The following is a 6,000-nucleotide window of genomic DNA, read 5'->3' as shown; positions in this document are numbered from 1 at the left end:
AAGAAATCGCCAAGGAATCGCCGGAAGTCGCCTATCAGAATTCTCTCTCGCGTGTATTCTGCCTTCTGCCTCTCGCGGAACTGATTTAATTCGAAATAGAGACGCATGAGCCTCATGCGTCTCTACCTAAGACGCATGACGCTCATGCGTCGTCTATTATATTTTAAAAAACAACAGACGCATGAGAGAGATGCGTCTATACCTAAGACGCATGACCCTCATGCGTCGTTAAAAAAAAACGAAAAAAAAATAGAGACGCATGACCCTCATGCCATGCGTCTCTATGAAAGACGCATGATCGTCATGCGTCTCATTAAAAAGAGACGCATGAGGGTCATGCGTCTCTCCCAAATCCGGAACAAAAAAAAACGCTAGAACAAACGAGGAATCTAAGTTCTATTTTAGAACAAAAATAGAAAAAACTCCTGGAGAGAGACAGGGAGAGAGGAGAATCCCCAGATCCGTCAGTGCTGTTACCCCACCGTCAAAGCTTCACTGGCTAGCGATTATTAAATTAATTGTATTCCTATGAATTTCGTCATCAATTTGGGGTTCTGATTTTTATTTCGTTCCGGATGGAAAGATACGGGATATTGGATGATGACAATGGCGAAGTGGAATTTGAATCCAGATTAATGGTGGCATCATCACCGTCGTCGAGATCACTGCCGATTTCTAGCTCGCCGTCCGATGACGCCGGGATCGGCGGGTACAGTTACATAATACACACCGTTAGCAAATACGACACTCTCGCCGGCGTCGCCATAAAATACGGTGTCGAGGTAGAATACTTCACATATTTTCCCTCTTAAGATTTTTTGAAATTTATTATAGTTTGCTGCGCTCATTTAGAATTCAGTATTCTGTTCCCAGCCTATTTTATTGTGTTGCTGTGCCTTCCATACGCTATTGTCGGTTTGTATATATAAGAATTACACTGATAATATGGTTTTAATTCCATATACAGTTAGAAAAGAGCTGAAGATATTAATTTTAGTTTGTTATCTTGTTGTTATCGGTTTCGCACATCGATATCTTGTATTTTGCGCGTTAGCAATCTTGTTAGATTAAAACAGTTTCTACATTAGGTAGATGATGCGATAATTGTACCTTAGCTTATTTGCTCATTTGTTAGAAACTTGTGTTCTCCATACTAAACCGTACATCCAGTTTTCTGTTAACCCGACCTACTTGTCTCTTTCATTGTAGCTTAAGGGGGGTTATGTGATAGTTGGTATTTGTCTGATTACTTGGTTTTGGAATGGGATTAGGTGGCAGATATTAAGAGGTTAAATGGACTGGTGACTGATATTCAAATGTTTGCTTTCAAGACCCCTAAAATACCATTGCCAGGAAAGCATCCCATATCCCCCACCTTGTGCAATGGCCAAGAGACTCAATGGTACTTGGCTTTGACTTTGATTCTCATCCGCATTATGCTTTTCTGTGCATCCCTTTGATAGATTGTGTCAAAATTTTCCACTTTGTGCTGTCAATTTGATTTATTATTTTTTGTCATTGTTGGTTGAAAGATTGAGAAGCCTTGCAAATTAATTTTCTGTCTTGTGTTGGGTATGAATTTCTGTTGGAAGAAGCTGGTTGGCATTTGTCCCTTTTTCAATTGGTATACAACCTAATATGGACTTATTAGGTCGTACTGCTTACTCGGTGCTTCTCAATGCATTATGCAGTTAACTACTCCACTCTCTTAATGCAGCTGTAAATCAGTGCTTGAATGTTTGTAATGTTACATGATAAAATTGAAGGACATATCTTTGTTTTCATTCCTTCGTTTCTAATTCTTGAATAAGTGGTTAATCAATTTATGCTAATGAATGAGTGTCCTTTGAGCTACTACCCAGTTCATGGCTGCTGCCTTTGTTTTAAGTCTCTATCTCTGTCCTATTCACCTTACGAGCACTATAAGGGATTGCACGGATTGAGTAATCGTGTGTGGCTAGACTTTGCTAATCTGGTAACTGAAGGCAGTAATTACATGGGGGAAACTATCATTTAGACTTTCCAAATCAAGCATCAATCAATTGGCTATTTGATTTGGACTTTGAAGTGGTGTTATAGAAGGCGTGTAGATAATTACTTTAAAGTATGAGATACATGACTCATGATTGAGTGAGGTTATGCCCCCTAGAAAATAATTCTTGTCAGATGATATTGCCTGATATGCAGCTTAATTATACAAAAACAATAACATTCAACAAACCAGATGGCTCGTCGATCATAATGTTGAGTGATCATGTATGATGTTTCTGATCCATTGGGTCTTCAACTGTAACTTGCATTTGTATGAAGACTTGAGAGATATTAACTTTGCATAATAAAAAATCAGACTACCCTCTCTTCACAGTTTTTGGTGGAATCCAAAAATCTCTCTTTCTTATCATGGATCACATTCTCTACAAGGAAACTATTTGCCTTGATGCTCATGCAGGTTTCTTCCTAATAGCATCTTATGTAATGTATAAATTCAAGTTTATCTGGTTACAATAACTTTAGAAATACCAGGCCATTGTGCTCATGTTGAACCATGATGATGTTGCCATGTCATATCCTTGTGTTAGAGATGCAGTCTAGACTCTAGAGTTAGAAAGGTATCTAATTGCTATTAAGTCCAATACCCAGTTTTATTCAAGCTGGGATTTTCATTTATGACTTATGTCATATTGGTATAAAATGTAGCCATGCTTCACCCCTCTAGTTAATATTGTTGAGGACAGGCTAATTTGTAATGTCCTGATTTTGTGCATAAATCCCAGTATCTACACTTAAACAAAATAGTTGTACTCACACTAAATCAGGAAGACTATTGGTGGCTGATTATAATGCCTTTTGCAGACCAAGCAGCTCCGAGCAGGACCCATCCAGCCGTCGACAATCTGATTTATTTGATTCGTTTCAGTCTTTAAAATTAAGTTCTTCAGAGCATCATAAAGTCTCACCAGCCATGAACAGCTTACGGGGTTATTATGGTCTCAGACAACCAGATGAAAAGGCTTCCTTCGAAGGTTTAGAGCGGAATGGAAGAGCTAACTATCTTGAGGATGGGTCATTTTACACACATTCAAAACATCCATTGAGCCATCAAAGAAAATCGAGAAGTGTTGCTAATAATTTAATGTATGCAAATGGTGGGCCTGCATAATTCACTCTTGTCACCAGAATCTGAAGATAATTGCACTAACAAATGGATTGAGAAGCTTTTAGGGAGGCGGCAAAAGTCTGAAACCGAACTAGCATCTTGTCCCCCAGAAAAGCTTCGTAAGGAGGAAAGCAGCAGTAACAGTGGCATTTCAAGCGGAGGCTTGGCTCTCAGGTCCAATGCAGCCACCAGAGCTTTTTAAGGCAGAGTAGATGCTGACTCGAGTTGGCTGAATCCAATTTCTATAAATTTGGGGGAATCACCTCAAACTGACTCTGTCACTGTAATACGGAAGTCATCAAGTACATTGAGTTTGATGGATACAGATATTAGTGCATTATCATCTCTATGGGAAACATCCAAGTGGAGTTTGAAGCCAGATTTCCAGGCTCTCTCTTCTGCTGCCTTGCCTATCTTTGATGGTCTGCCTAAGCCAATTAGCCGGAAAAACAAAGCTGCGCTCGATTAGTGAGTCCATTCATCACTCTATTATTTCATCCACCGTGCAGAAGCTTTTGCTGAACGCTGAGATAGGTAAAGATGAATTTGATGTGAACAAATATAAATGCTTACGGCCATCAGCTACGAATCTGTAGCAGTTTTGGTAAAATGATACTCGAGTCGCCACTCTGATGGTGTTGAAGAAAAGTTGATCTTCATTCACCTTTGGAATGGGGAGAACAGAAATGGCTTATTTTGCTGTGCTTTTGGAGAATTGCTGCAGCATGTGTACATTCTTTTATTGAACATTCATAGATAGCGTGTAGTATATTGGATTGGATAAGTCACCTATATTTTTATGACAAGAAGGAGAAAATAAATTATATTTGTACTTGCACATATTTATATAGGGATGTATTCAGATTAATGTATAAAAACTTGTTAAAAATTAAAACTAATTACATCCCTTGATTACATGTGATCTGATGGTTAATAATAGATCCACTTGGAATTAATTAAATTAATTTAAAAATAAAAAAGGGTAAGGACGCAACATGCAAAAAACATCAGTTATTTTCATCCCATGATTCACGTTCTTTTATTTTTCTGCGATTTGTTTTCCTTAATTATCAAACCCCTGCCGTGAAAACTCTCTACGCCGATGATTTGAAGAATTACTGTTTTATTGCTGCTTCGAAGAACTTTATTCTGAATCGCCTTGGTGGGTTTCAGTACTATCATCTGGGGTTATCATCTATGTAAGAAGGTAAATTATGTTTTGAAACATGATGTTTGCTATTTTTACAAGGTTCATCGAGTTGCTTTTTTTATCTGGTTTCCATAAAACGAACGTGCGTAGATCACCCTAATTCGTTTCGCTTTGATTAAATCTGTTCATTGTCATTTTTTCCGTTTTGGTTTCGTATTTGCCTGAAGTTGCAGCAATTTTTTTTTATTCTTTATTAATGATTACAGAAAACTTCACACTGGCCACGGAGATGAATCCATTCCCCTAGGGTTTAGATTGCTATGTGGCTAGGTTGTAGTACCCACTTATTTAAGAAAACTAACTACACCAGAGCAGAGAGATGAATCCATTCCCCCAGGGTTTATCAATCCATTTGACTAGGTTGTAGTATCAACATTTTAGATAAAATGTAAGTTTGTACTGTTGCTTTTATGGTTTCGAAAAGAAATCGATGTACCGAAAAAGATTGGTGATGTACGGAACTCAGAGGTTAATGTATGGTAACGAATGATTAATGTAATATATCATGATGTACAGATTAAGAAATTGAACGTATATGCCCTATGTAGTAATGTACAAATACATTGGTTTAATGTCATGCAACAATTTTTTTACTAAGGTGAGTTAGATCCATCCCCTTTGGGTTTAGAAATCTATGAGGCTAGGTTGTAGTATTGAATTATTAATCAAAATTTCAACAAGGGCATGGAGGAAAAGCACAGTTAGCTGCGCCATATTACCAACATTATGTAGTCTGTACACTTATTGGATTGTTTTATGGTTTTCTACGCCGGTATGAGAAAGACACATAAGTATTACATGCTTTTATAGCTGGTGTGAAAGATGTTGGAGAATCTCTGAAATCTGGAGCACCAATTACGTCTTCATCGGAAAAGACGAGAACGTGTGAAGAATACTATGGAATTGAAAGACCAGAATCTGTTGAGTTTCACCCTCCAGATGTAGTCAGAACTAAGGGCTCATGTAGCGACAAGCCTAGCCGAATCGTTTCTCATAGGGAACAAGCTATCAAGGAGGCGAACAGACCACTTCGAAGATGTAGGGCATGCGATGAGTTGTGCCATCATGATAAGAGAACCTGTCCAACACGGTTGGACGCTGCCGAGGACAATGAGAAGTGCCAAGGAAAGAAGAAATGTTGATTTTTTTTAAAAAGCCTTTTGTTCCAACTTTGTGTTTCAAAAATTTGCTTCCAGTATTCAAGTGACAATTTGTAACATCCCTAACACAAAACATAAATTTTGCATAGCAATATATTTGTTTTTGTGTTGTTTGCATATTCTCATTAGCTCTACAAATATATTTTTCGGATATTATAAAAGATGTTATTTTATTTTTGACATAATTATGCCTAGTACTTGAATTATTTTTATATGTATCTATATATGAACGAAACTTAAATATATATTTAGTTAGTAATTAAATTAGTGTCATTATCTGATATGAATATATATAGTGGTGTGAATATATAAATAGAATATTTATACATGAAATGTATACAAGTATACTATACACGACAACTTTGCAAGAAAAAGAAATGAAGACATGCTCTATTATTACATGGATACCGTACGTGTTCGAGTTAAAACTTTTAGATGTGTTACAAACAGGATGTGTCATTGTTATAAAATAA

General features: G+C 37.1%; 1 long non-coding RNA gene across 1 annotated transcript; it reads left to right on the top strand.

The window, feature by feature from the left end:
- The first annotated feature begins 423 nt into the window (after positions 1-423).
- Positions 424-4,050, top strand: LOC121793728. The gene is made up of 3 exons (XR_006049154.1): positions 424-782; positions 1,272-1,402; positions 2,854-4,050. It is a non-coding gene; the product is annotated as an uncharacterized LOC121793728 (long non-coding RNA).
- The last annotated feature ends 1,950 nt before the right edge of the window (positions 4,051-6,000 follow it).

This window comes from Salvia splendens, chromosome 3, assembly GCF_004379255.2.
Source record: "Salvia splendens isolate huo1 chromosome 3, SspV2, whole genome shotgun sequence".
NCBI lineage: Eukaryota > Viridiplantae > Streptophyta > Magnoliopsida > Lamiales > Lamiaceae > Salvia > Salvia splendens.
This window is presented reverse-complemented; position numbering and strand designations above follow the sequence as displayed.